General features: G+C 44.6%; 1 protein-coding gene across 1 annotated transcript in view; it reads right to left on the reverse strand.

Moving 5' to 3' along the window:
• LOC144509533 (adhesion G protein-coupled receptor B2-like) overlaps positions 1-14,412 on the reverse strand; it is a 962,811-nt gene that overhangs the window by 623,084 nt on the left and 325,315 nt on the right. The gene's annotated exons all lie outside the window — the stretch shown is intronic.

Genomic DNA, 14,412 nt, shown 5'->3' on the forward strand with positions numbered 1-14,412 from the left:
GCTCCGGTTTCCACCCACAGTCCGAAAGACATGCTGGTTAGGTGCATTGTCATGCTAAATTCGCCCTGTGTACCCGAACAGGCGCCGAGTGTGGCGACTAGGGGATTTTCAGTTAATTCATTGCAGTTTTAAAGTAAGCCTACTTGTGACACTAATATATAAACTTTAAAACAGAATGGGAAGGTCAGGAAGCACCATGATGCTGACAGTAGATTACACTGCAGGTTTTCTCTCAAGATACTTCGTTTCATTATCAGTCTCAGAATATTTCAATTTATAAAATATGGGATAGTCTGGATTAATTCACAATTTCGGAGGAATTTCTTCAGGTAAATCCTTGACTCGTACCACATTTCTAAAATTATGAAATCAAACTGACGCCTTATTATAACTGTTCCATTCAACAACCTCCTGAGTAAAACATGTAAAGATTTGAAATTAAAACATTTTGATCATTGTGGAAAAGTTTACTTAAAGGAAACAGAAAAAGGGGTAGAAATTCATCTCAGTTGGTGTGCAAATTGGGTAGTTTCAGATGAACCGCCAATTTTATGCAGGGTCTAATATTTAGTTTCATTAGAGACAATGGAATTAAAAATATGTGCTGCATATAATGGGTGACTGACCTGCTGTTATCTATTTTGTGATTTTCTAACCCAAAGCTTACTTTTACTGATATATGTTATTCTCGTTATTTACAAAATGTAGAGATATCTGGGTCTACATTGGATTCTGAGGCAGTTATAATAGAGCAATATTTACTATGGCTCTAATTTTCCAGCCGTTCCCAATGGCAGGGTCGTCTAATCCCACCGATGGCGAAATCCCACTGCAGGTCTCCCAGTGGCAGGGGGTGAGTGCAACAGGAGACATCATTGATAACGAGGGAACCAGAAAATCCAACCACTGGCAAATGGCGGGCCACTTCCATGAAACACATGGAAGTGTAAGAATACCCGCAATTCTCTGTAAAAAAGCACTAAAGTCAGTGACTGTTAGATTCAAATAACGCTGCTTACATGAGTACTCTCTTACAAACCACAGCCACACTTAAAAGAATTAAATAACAAAATAAAAATTACAGTTGTGCACACATGTTGCATAGGAGTACACAGAATCAGTGTGTATGATAGTCACTATAGAATAGTGATTACGCAACTTGCCCACAAAGACAGAGTACATAGTGTTTGCCCTTACAATCAACATGGTAATCCAGGAGGTTATGAGGGACAGCAAACTGGATCCATAATGACAAGTCTTGCAAATCTATTTGCTCTTGAGAGATAGAGTAAATGGAACCCTTGGAGATAAGCCTCAGTAAATTAATGTTTGTTATGTTGCTTATGAGAAAATTAGTTTGGAAAAATGCATGTCACCCATAGAGTCAGAGACTGAGAGTGAATAATCAGAACTGACAATAAATTGAAGCAGATCATGGTTGCATATGATAGGCTAAGCCTGAATAAATTATACTCACTGCAACAAAGCTCATTAGAGACTGATTATGGTTGTTTTTGATAAGCTTACTTTTTTAAAAAATCATGGATTGTGGGTATTTCTAGTTGGGCCAGCATTTATTGCCCATCCCTGATTGGGGCGGCATGTTGGCACGGTTGTTCCCATTGCTGCCTCACAGCGCTAGGGACCCGGGTTTGATTCCAGCTCGGGTCACTGTCTGTGCGGAATCTACACAATCTCCCCATGTCTGCATGGGTTTCCTCCGAGTGCTCTGGTTTCCTCCCACAGTGCAAGAGACGTGCTGATTAGGTGCATTGGCCATGTTAAATTCTCCCTCAGTGTACCCGAGCAGGCGCCAGAGTGTGGCAACTAGGGGATTTTTACAGTATCTTAATTGCAGTGTTAATGTAAGTCTACTTGTGACATTAATAAATAAATTTTAAACTACTCGTGAGAAGTTGATAGTGAACAGCATTCTTGAACGCTGCAGTCCATGTGGTATAGGTACATCGCACTGCTTTTATGGAGGGAGTTCTGAGATTTTGGCCAATGACAGTGAAGGAACTGTAATATATTTCTAAGTCAGGAAGAGTTGATGTTAAGTGGTTTATATTTGTAATGCTGGATGTTAGAAATAAGGTTAAGTTTTAAGGGGTTTAATTTAGTGTTTCTGTGTGGGAAAAGGTACAACCCTAGTTAGATTAATGTTAGACAAAGGTGTTTGCATGTATAAGGGTTTTGGTTTAGGTTTAAATAGTGTCTATTGTGCTGAGGGAGGTTACCACATTAAAAGTAAACAAGAGATTGTGAAGAGAATGAGCTGTTGCTTCGCAACCAGGGGCACCTTTAGGGGAGAAAGTCTTTCCGTGGTTAGTTTTACAATGAACCCATTGCAGTTGCAGCTAGGAAGTTAGAAAGTGAACAGCTCTTAGAGCTCTGCTGGAAGCAGGAATGTCATAATGGAGTAAGTAGGCGCAAATGCAAGTCCCAGCAGGGTACTGTTTGCTGAAGTCAAAGTCAGACCTGGAAAGAACAGAGACAACAAGGTTGTCTAGAGAAAAACTACATACCTTAAGGTTTGGTGTCCTTATTTCCAGTTTTTTAAACAATAGTATTTGGTTGGGCATGCAGAACCTGAGATACTGGGCCCGATTTTACCATTGCGTCGGGCGCGAAAACTTGGTAAAGTCGGGCGTGAGGCGATTAGCGTGATTTTGCATGCATTTAAATTGAATTAATGAGCTGGACGCACAATCTTACCAATACTTCCCCCTTTACCATCGCGTTTGCCCATCCAGATTCGGCGTGAAACAGGCATGCTCGGCAAAGGTCTGTTTCGGGTGCTTCAGCTTCGGAAGAGGTAAGTTCAGGGCTTCCGGCGACTCTCTAACTCAGATGGGGGGGAGGGGGGGTCAGATCAGATCATTCTCTGGTGAAGGGAAAGGGAGGAGGGAGGGGTGATCATTCTCTGGTTGGGGGGAAGGGTGGCCAGATGGATCTTTGGGGGGGGGGGGCGGGGAGGGGCAGCGGGGGTCCGCTGCCACTCTGCGGGTGATCGGTGAGGGGGAAGGGGGGCAGAGGGTCACGATCGGTCTGGGTAGCGGGGGGTGGGTGGATAAGGGGGACAGTTATGTTGTGGGGGTGGGGCGATGTCTATGAGAGCCATTGCTCCTACATTTCATTCCCGGGCCGCCTTATCCGCTTTTTGCGGCCCGGGAGCGATGTGACAGGGGTGCGTTTTTCAAAATTTTTTTTCACTGCGCATGCTCAGTTCAAAGCTCCGATTGGAGCTGCAGTATTTCAGGTGCGATAAGCCCCACCCACAGCGTGATTCAGACTCGCAATTTTTTTTTCAGGCTAAGTGCGTATGGGAGCGCCTGAGAACAGTTTTCCAAGTCGGATCTGAATTGCGCCCAGATTCAGCACTTAGAATCAAAATGGTAAAATCAGGCCCATTGTGTGAAAAATTTGAATGCACTTAGCTCGTCAAGACAAAGAATACTGAAAGGGGAGGTGGAAACCCTGGAGATGAATCCTTGCTCAAACAGTTGATGGAAAATGTTGTTTGGAAAAAGATTTTAATGTGTGTCTTTCTGAGAGTGGAGTTTGGAAAATCATCTGGATAATTTGTGGAGTAGTCTACAGAAGTCCAATTGGGTGGGATCTGCCACTTGGTTCCAGGTGAGGTGTTGTCCAACCACAGTTAGCTCATTGAGTTGCAGTGCATCCACCTAGAACATTATAGCATAAGATATATTGTGTAACCTGTGATTTCCTTGAAACCAATGTAAAGTGGGAGTTGAGGAGCATCAAACCTTTTGGGAGTGATCTTACCGGCCTGTCCTGCTGTTGGTCGGCATGTTGAGCCAGCAAGATCGGGTGAGAGGACAAAAACTAGGTTCGTATCCGGTTTTTCACCTCTTACAATGATATTGGCAGAATCAGCCTTGTGCCTGGGAAGGATGCAAAGTTGACTTAAATTTTTATGGAGTAATTTGAAAATCATTAGTGAGTCCTGGACACAAATTTGCCTAGCAACCTCATCAGTGGAGGTCCTCACCAGCGAGGATTATGTATGGTCTCCACCAATGGGGACCTGACATGATGGCCTCAACGGTGGCACTGGAGACCATTGAAGCCCCCAGGTGGTCTGGGGCAGGGGCAGGTAGTGCCCCTTGGGCAGTGCCAGCCTGGCATCCTGGCACTGCCCACAGGGCACCAGGCAGTGCCGAGATGGCAGAGCCTCTGAGGAGGGGAAGGGCCTGAAAGGAGCACGACCATGATGGGGGCATGGCCATGATAGGGTGGCATGGGCAGTGCTCTATTGGGGATCGATCAGGGCAATGATCGGTTGGAGGAGGTATATGAGGGTCAGCGAACATCTGGGGAGGGGAATGTCAGGGCCAGCGATCGATTGCCTGTGGGAAGGCAAAGGGACGTCTGGTAAGTGGGAGGCTTTCAAAAGTGTGTTAACCAGGATTTAGGATAAGCACATTCCTCTTAGAGTGAAGGGCAAGGCTGGCAGAAGTAGGGAATCCTAGATGACTCGGGATATTGAGGCCCTGGTCAAGAAGAAGAAGGAGGCATATGACATGCATAGGCAGCTGGGATCAAGTGAATCCCTTGAAGAGTAGAGGGGGTGTAGGAGTAGAGTTAAGAGACAAATCAGGAGGGCAAAAAGGGGACACGAGATTGTTTTGGCAGATAAGGCAAAGGGGAATCCAAAGAGCTTCTACAAATACATCAAGAGCAAAAGAGAAACAAGGGAGAGAATAGGGCATCTTAAGGATCAACAAGGTCATCTATGTGCGAATCCACAAGAGATGGGTGAGATCCTAAATGAATATTTCTCATCAGTATTTACTGTTGAGAAAAGCATGGATGTTAAGGAATTTGGGGAAATAAATAGTGATGTCTTGAGGGGTATACATATTACAGAGAAAGAGGTGCTGGAAATCTTAAAACGCATCAAGGTAGATAAATCCCCGGGACCTGATGAAATGTATCCCAGGACATTGTGGGTGGCTAGGGAGGAAATTTCGGGTTCCCTAGCAGAGATATTTGAATCATCGAGAGTCACAGGTGAGGTGCCTGAAGATTGGAGGGTGGCAAATGTTGTGCCTTAGTTTAAAAAGGGCTGCAGGGAAAAGCCTGGGAACTACAGGCCAGTGAGCCTCATATCTGTGGTGGTTAAGTTGTTGGAAGGTATTTTGAGAGACAGGATCAACAGGCATTTAGAGATGCAAGAACTGATTAGGGATAGTCAGCATGGCTTTGTGAGTGGAAAATCAGGTCTCACAAATTTGATTTGAGTTTTTTGAAGAGGTAACTAAGAAGGTAGATGAGGGCAGTGCAGTTGATGTTGTCTAAATGGACTTTAGCAAGGCCTTTGACAAGGTACCGCATGGTAGGTTGTTGCATAAGGTTAAATCTCACGGGACCCAGGGTGAGGTAGCTAAATGGATACAAAATTGGCTTCTTGACAGAAGCCAGAAGGTAGTTGTAGAGGGTTGTTTTTCAAACTGGAGGCCTGAGACCAGCGGTGTGCCTCAGGGATCAGTGCTGGGTCCACTGTTATTTGTCACTTATATTAATGATTTGGATGAGAATATAGGAGGCATGGTTAGTAAGTTTGCAGATGACACTAAGATTGGTGGCATAGTGGACAGTGAAGAAAGTTATCTCCGATTGCAACGGGATCTTGATCAATTGGGCCAGTGGGCTGACGAATGGCAGATGGAGTTTAATTTAGATAAATGTCAGGTGATGCATTTTGGTAGATTGAACCAGGGCAGGACTTACTCAGTTAATGGTAGGGCATTGGGGAGAGTTACAGAACAAAGAGATCTAGGGGTACATGTTCATAGCTCCTTGAAAGTGGAGTCACAGGTGGACAGAGTGGTGAAGAAGGCCTTCAGCATGCTTTGTTTCATTGGTCAGAACATTGACTACAGGAGTTGGGATGTCTTGTTGAAGTTATACAAGACATTGGTAAGGCCACACTTGGAATACTGTGTACAGTTCTGGTCATCCTATTATAGAAAGGATATTATTAAACTAGAAAGAGTGTAGAAAAGATTTACTTGGATGCTACCGGCACTTGATGGTTTGAGTTATAAGGAGAGGCTGGATAGACTGGGACTTTTTTCTCTGGAGCGTAGGAGGCTGAGGGGTGATCTTATAGAAGTCTATAAAATAATGCGGGGCAGAGATCAGCTAGATAGTCAAGATCTTTTCCCAAAGGTAGCGAAGTCTAAAACTAGAGAGCATAGGTTTAAGGTGAGAGGGGAGAGATTCAAAAGTGTCCAGAGGGGCAATTTTTTCACACAGAGGGTGGTGAGTGTCTGGAACAAGCTGCCAGAGGTAGTAGTAGAGGCGGGTACAATTTTGTCGTTTAAGAAGCATTTAGACAGTTACATGGGCAAGATGAGTATAGAAGGATATGGGCCAAATGCGGGCAATTGGGATTAGCTTCGGGGGTTTTTTAAAAAAGGGCAGCATGGACAAGTTGGGCTGAAGGGCCTGTTTCCATGCTGTAAACCTCTATGACTCTATGACTGGGGTGGGGCCAATGATTGGCTGGGGGGAGGATATCAGGGCCAATGATCAGCCGGGGGGATATAGGGCCAACGATTGGCCGGGGGGGATCGAGGCCACAGATCGGCTAAGTCGGGGAGGGATTGGGTGGGATGTTGTCCAGGAGTGGTGATCGGGGTTGGGGGTGATGTCCGGGGGAGTGGAGGAGTGACAGATCTACGTACACTTGTACACAGTGCATTGGGTGCATGCGCAATAGTGTCCCTACAGCTCAACAGCCAGTTTTCCAACGTGAACTGATAAATAATGTTAGTATCCAATAATATCTGTTGGCGGAAGCCCAACTGGACTGCAAACAGGCGCTACAGCCCATCCTATTGTTGGAAAAGGTAGCAAATGGGGCATATGAGTTGCAAGCTATACCAATGGAAGTGGATACCCACACCAGTTCAACTGAATTTGGGGACCACCACTTAAGTGCAAGCAATTATATAGCTGCCCTCAGGAAGGATACGAATACAAATCAACCAAGGTCTACCCACAGGACACCTCCAAAACAAAGCCAAGCCTTGACCAAACAGTCAACAGTCCCTTCAAAATCCTGCCCAGCAAGGCATTGTAACTGTTGCGGTATGCAGAATCGGAACAGCAAAATAAGTTTTCAAGACCTAGATATAAGAAAACGACATGTCAGCTCGTGTACCTTCACCAGATTCCCTTTATTTAAAAACTCTATTCCATTCATTAAGTGCTTCTGGTACACAGTCAGAATCCAGTGTACCAGAAGACCTGACACTCCCAGTTTTATATATTGAGGCTCCCTGATTGGGCAGGCAATTATGACCTCAATCAGGCAGTTCATACTCCAAGATGTCAATGTCCTGTGCCTCAAAGAAATCATTTTAGCCCCCCCCTCCCCTCTAAATCCAAGGAAGCTCGGGGGTTCATGGGTCTCTTTCGATGTTTTAGCACTGAGTCCAGCATCTGACGTGGAAGGAGTGTATCTAATTGGAGCCCGTATCTTACGACGTGAGCACCTGCATTCTAGTTCACTCCCTTCCTCGGGCGGTCGAGGAGTAGCCGCGGCTTCGTCTGCATTGCCCATTTCAGACTCCAAGGTCCTAACTATGGGTGACGGAGGGGCTGAGCTGGCCAGTCTGGGAAGATTCTCCTCTGTTCTTGGCCCGCTGAGCAGTGTTGGCTCTTGGACGAATTGTGATTTCAAGGCCTACACATGGTCCAGATGTTTTTTCAGAATGGCCTCACCCACGCGTAACCTGTAGAATACAGGTCCCGTCCTAGACTCAACCATTCCAGATGAATGTACGGGAACATTTGCGGAATTCTTTACCCAAATTTTTTCACTCGTCTCCAATTGACTCTCCCAGCTATTATTGTCGTGGTCTTTATGCTGGGCTTTTTGTTGCTTTTTCACCATTCCCCACACCCCCACCATCCCCCACTTCCCGCCCGCACCGCCCAGGTTTGGGAATAGCAAAGTTAATCTGGTGTGGAGTCGGAGCAGCAAAATAAGTTTTCAAGACCTAGATTTAGGAAAACAACACATAAGCGGGATTGCTGCCTGTGCCACGGGAAGGTGAGGAAAGGAATGGAGTGAGGTGGAGGATGAATGTGTGGCTGAGGGAATGGTGCAGGGGGCAGGGATTCAGGTTCCTGGACCATTGGGACCTCTTTAGGGGCAGGTGTGACCTGTATACTAAAAACGGGTGGCACTTGAATCCCAGGGGGACCAATATCCTGGCAGGAAGGTTGGCTAAGGCTACTGGGGAGAGTTTAAACTAGATAGGTTGGGGGGAGGGGATCAAAGTGACGTGACTGAGAGTGAGGAAGGTAGCTCGCAAACAGAGAAGGGTTATAGGCAGTGCAAGAGGGCAGGTGGACTGGGAACAGAGAAGGGGAGAGGTCAGACCATAGGATTGAGATGTGTCTACTCTAATGCCAGGAGTATAGGGAATAAACAACTAGCTAAAGGAGGAGAGGGCTTGGGAGATGTTAGTAGCGCTTCAACAAACCGGGTCCAGATAAAGGCCGGCATAAAGACACTTTGCCTGAATGCACGAAGCATTCGAAACAAAGTAAATGAGTTGATGGCACAAATCCATACAAATGAATATGATCTAGTGTCCATCACAGAAACGTGGTTGCAGGGTGACCGGGACTGGGAACTGAATATACAGGGTTATCAGGCATTTAGGAAGGATAGACAGGTAGAAAAAGGAGGTGGGGTAGCTTTGTTAATAAAGGATAATATCAGGACGGTAGTGAGAGACGACATAGGCTCTAAGGAGCAAAACGTGGAATCGTTGTGGGTGGAGATAAGGAATAGTAGGGGGAGAAAGACACTGGTAGGCGTGGTCTATAGGCCCCCAAATAATAACTTAGAGGTGGGGAGGGCTATAAACAAGCAAATAATGGATGCGTGCAAAAGTGGAACGGCAATAATCATGGGGGATTTTAACCTACATATTGATTGGTCGACTCAAATTGGACGTGGAGGGCTTGAGGAAGAGTTCTTGGAATGCTGTCGGGATTGTTTCATTGAACAGTATGTTACAGAACCTACGAGAGAACGAGCTATCTTGGATCTGGTTCTGTGCAATGAGACAGGTAGGATTAAGGATCTTCTTGTGAAGGATCCTCTTAGGATAAGTGATCATAATATGGTGGAATTTCTGATACAGATGGAGGGTGAGAAAGTAGGGTCCCAAACCAGTGTCCTCTGCTTGAACAGAGGGGAGTACGATAGGATGAGGGTGGAATTGGCTAATGTAGACTGGGCGAGCAGACTGGTAGGTAGGACAGCTGAGGAACAGTGGAGGATTTTTAAGGAGATTTTTTTAAGTACTCAGCAAAAATATATTCCGGTGATAAAGAAGGACTGTAAGAAAAAGGATAACCGGACGTGGATAACGAAGGAAATAAAGGAGAGTATTAAAATAAAATCAGATGCGTACAGAGTGGCCAAAAATAGTGGAGAATTAGTGGATTGGGAAAGCTTTAAAGAAAAACAAAGAACGACTAAGAAAGCGATTAAGAAAGGAAAGATAGATTATGAAACTAAACTAGCTCAAAATATAAAAAATGATAGTAAAAGTTTTTACAAGTATATAAAAAGGAATAGAGTGGCTAGAGTGAATGTTGGACCCTTGGAAGATGAGAGGGAGGATTTAATAGTGGAAAACGAGGAAATGGCTGAGACTTTAAATAAGTTCTTTGTGTCGGTCTTCACGGTGGAAGACACTAATAGTTTGCCGAATATTAGAGATCGAGAGTTGGTGGGAGGGGAGGTCCTTAATACAATTACTGTTACTAAGGAGGTGGTGCTTGGTAGACTAATAGGACTGAAGGTAGACAACTCCCCGGGCCCGGATGGAATGCATCCCAGGGTACTGAAAGAAATGGCTGAGGTAATAGCAGATGTGTTAGTAGTAATTTATCAAAATTCGCTGGACTCTGGGGTAGTGCCGGCTGACTGGAAAACAGCTACTGTTACGCCGCTGTTTAAAAAAGGAAGTAGACAAAAGGCGGGTAACTACAGGCCGGTTAGCTTAACGTCCGTAGTTGGGAAGATGCTAGAGTCCATTATTAAAGAGGAAATAACAGAGCACCTGAATAAGAATGGTTCGATCAAGCAGACGCAGCATGGATTCATGAAGGGAAAGTCGTGTTCGACGAATCTACTGGACTTTTATGAAGATGTCACTAGTGCGGTTGACAGAGGGGAACCGGTGGATGTGGTGTTTTTAGATTTCCAGAAAGCGTTCGATAAGGTGCCTCACAAAAGGTTGCTGCAGAAGATTGGGGTACACGGAGTTAGGGGTAAGGTGTTGGCGTGGATTGGGGATTGGCTATCTAACAGGAAGCAGAGAGTTGGGATAAATGGGTGCTTTTGTGGTTGGCAGTTGGTGACCAGTGGCGTGCCGCAGGGATCGGTGCTGGGGCCTCAATTGTTTACCATTTACATAGATGATCTGGAGGAGGGGACTGAATCTAGGGTATTCAAGTTTGCTGATGACACAAAGGTGAATGGGAAAGCGAATTGCGTGGAGGACGCGGAAAGTCTGCAGAGAGATTTGGATAGGCTGAGCGAGTGGGCGAGGATCTGGCAGATGGAATATAACGTTAGCAAATGTGAGGTTATCCACTTTGGAAGAAATAATAGTAAATTGGAATATTATTTAAATGGAGAAAAATTACATCGTGCGACTGTGCAGAGGGACCTGGGGGTCCTTGTGCACGAATCGCAAAAACTCAGTCTGCAGGTGCAGCAGGTGATCAAGAAGGCGAATGGAATGTTGGCCTTTATCGCGAGGGGGATAGAATATAAAAGCAGGGAGGTCTTGCTGCAACTGTACAAGGCACTGGTGAGGCCGCAACTGGAGTACTGTGTGCAGTTTTGGTCCCCTTATTTGCGAAAGGATATATTGGCCTTGGAGGGAGTGCAGAGAAGGTTCACCAGGTTGATACCGGAGATGAGGGGTGTAGCTTATGAGGAGAGATTAAACAGATTGGGTCTGTACTCGTTGGAGTTTAGAAGGATGAGGGGTGATCTTATAGAGACATATAAGATAATGAAGGGGCTGGATAGGGTAGAGGTGGAGAGCTTCTTTCCACTTAGAAGGGAAACCAGAACTAGAGGGCACAGCCTCAAAATAAGCGGGGGGGGCCGGTTCAGAACAGAGTTGAGGGGGAACTTCTTCTCTCAGAGGGTAGTGAATCTCTGGAATTCTCTGCCCATTGAAGTGGTGGAGGCTTCCTCGTTGAATATGTTTAAATCACGGGTAGATCGTTTTCTGATCGATATGGGAATTAGGGGTTATGGGGAGCAGGCGGGTAAGTGGAACTGATTCGCTTCAGATCAGCCATGATGTTGTTGAATGGCGGGGCAGGCTCGAAGGGCCAGATGGCCTACTCCTGCTCCTATTTCTTATGTTCTTATGTTCTTAAGCCGGTGTCCCTTCACCTGCCTCTGAGGACTTATTTCAGACAGTTTTTTAGGTATTCCTGGTGATGCTCCAGAATTTCAGATTTTTATTGAATTCAAATTCCACAATCTGCTGTGCTGGGATTAGAACCCAGTTTTCCAGATCATTAATATGTGTCTCTGCATTTCTAGTCCAGTAACAATACCAATATGCCACCCCCTTCCCTGTGAATGAGTTATCAGGGCCTTGAGATAGGGCTCACTGGAATAAAATTGACCATGGTTTTATGATAAGCTAAGAGTGAAAAAGAGTACTTAGGGCCTTGAAGGCAGCTTCCTGTGGACTACAGCTGGTCATTGTTTTTATAATAGAATAATTGGTCAGTATTTAACAACCTCGCTCGGGCAAGGCTCCTAAAATTCCACCCGAGGCCAACGGAGAATTCTGATCTGCAAGCCGTGCCCGCCCCAATTCCGGTAAAATTCCGGCTATTATGTCCAATAGAAATAGCTGACTCATCATAGGTGTGGTTACACTGTTTTAGCCACATTTATTGATTGTAATACAAAACATCCTACATACACACAATATAGATAAATGTATTTCACATGTATATAGCTGAAGAAATATCTAGCATATCTAAGGAATTAAACAAGGAATTAAACAGTGATCATAAAACACTCTCATATCTTGTTTTCATCTGCAATGTTAACAGCAAATGCACAAAAGCATTCAAGTAACTATGCATAAGATGTGTGAATATAGTAATGAGATTATACGCTCAACACTCGTGTCTATTACTCCTGTTTTATTTACCAATCAATAATGCAGTTTGCCACAACTGAATTTCCCAATTTGCCACTTATAGCTTGTAGCTGACATACTGAACAACACCTTGACAGAATTAATGAGCAAATGAGCTTTCTGGAGACACGTTCTACTGTAGCCTTATGTTACTTACAGTTGTTCATGAAAGAAGCAAAGAGAAAGATTAATTGTTCTCATGGACAATGACATCACTACAGGCTGATGAAATCCAGATTGTTTTCTTTCTTGTGTCTTTCCTGTTGTGATTTCCATTTCTTTTCCAGGTTGGATTTTTTTCACATACTCTATAGTATTTGTTACTGCAGATGAATATCTTTGAGGTTAGAGGTAATAACTTTCAATTCAGAAATGACTGCAATCACCATATTAACTATGAAAAGCAATTGACTCCAGCTACTAGGAATCATAGACACCAGGCTCAAAATCTGTATCCAAAATAATTCAGGTATGGTCTCACTAAGTTTCTATATAAGTTAGCTTGCTCTCTCACCTATTCACCCAAATGCTTTATTTGCTACTTTTAATAATGTATGAACATGTATCGTAGATTCTTTTACTCTTCTGTCAAATTTAGACTCCTTGATTCGAAGTTGTCCCTGCGTATAGGTCAGCCTCAAATTAAGGGACAGCTACTGCCGCCATAGATTCCATGTCTCCATCATTGTATATAGACTCTTATTTTTCAAGGAGTACTATCAGTGATGCTTTTTTAACATGATTTTATCAGGCACCATGTGTTGCAGACAAGTCTAATCCTATCCTCCAGTGGTATCCACTTTAGTACTTAAGTATTTCTTCAATTGGCAATTACTGGAAAAAGTAACTGATGGATTTTTTACCCCTTATGCCAATCTGGCAAGAAAAAAGGCCATATTGGCAATTCTGATTATGATTGATAACTTAGAAGAGACCATGGACTGAACTTGACACTTTTTGATCTGTATCACACAGTATTGCACCAGTCGGTGCATTTATCCAAATACTTCTCATCAGAGAAGCATTTTGTCTTCTTGCTTTGATCAAAAAAAAACAATTTTAGCTCACCATTGAAGTGAATCATGCTACATGAACAGAATCTTGGAACTTTGCATGAGTGTTCTACTTCCTGATCCATCAAAGTCTCTTCACCACACCAAAGTTCATTTATTAGTCACAAGTAGGCATATGTTAACAATGCAATGAAGTTACTGTGAAAATCCCCCAGTCGCCACACTCCGGCAACTGTTCAGGTACACTGAGGCAGAATTTAGCATGGCCAATTCACCAAACCTGCACATCTTTGGACTGTGGGAAGAAACCAGAGCACCCGGAGGAAATCCACAGACATAGGGAGAATGTGCAAACTCCACACAGACGGTGACCCAAGCTGGGAATCGAACCCAGGTCCCTGGCACTGTGAGGCAGCAGTGCTAACCACTGTGCCATTGTGCTGCCCCCACATATACAAGACTCAAGTCTGGAGTGGAATATTCACTACTCACCTGGATGGATGTAACCATAACATACAAGAAATTCAATACTATCCAGGGCAGAGCTGTATTCATCATTGGTATCCCGTTAATGAACTTAATATTCACTCTCTTCACCATTGCTTGTAGTATGTTCTAACTATAAGCAACATAGCAACTCACCAAGCTCAATTTGACAATGCTTCCCAGGCCTGTAACCTCTATAACTAAAAGCAGCAACTTCATGGGAACACCAGCATCTCAAAGCACCTCTCAAAACCAATATAACCCTGACCTGAATTAAATCATGATTCCCCGGAGCGGAGAAGCTACGGCATCTCCTCCGGAGCCTTCAACATGTCATTGATGAAGACGAACATCTCGCCAAGGCCATCCCCACACCCCCACTTCTTGCCTTCAAACAACCGCACAACCTCAAACAGACCATTGTCCGCAGCAAACTACCCAGCCTTCAGGAGAACAGTGACCAAGACACCACACAACCCTGCCACAGCAACCTCTGCAAGACGTGCCGGATCATCGACACAGATGCCATCATCTCACGTGAGAACACCATCCTCCAGGTACACGGTACATACTCTTGCAACTCGGCCAACGTTGTCTACCTGATACGCTGCAAGAAAGGATGTCCCGAGGCATGGTACATTGGGGAAACTATGCAGACGCTGCGACAA

The sequence above is a fragment of the Mustelus asterias genome, chromosome 21 (assembly GCF_964213995.1).
Source record: "Mustelus asterias chromosome 21, sMusAst1.hap1.1, whole genome shotgun sequence".
Taxonomy (NCBI): domain Eukaryota; kingdom Metazoa; phylum Chordata; class Chondrichthyes; order Carcharhiniformes; family Triakidae; genus Mustelus; species Mustelus asterias.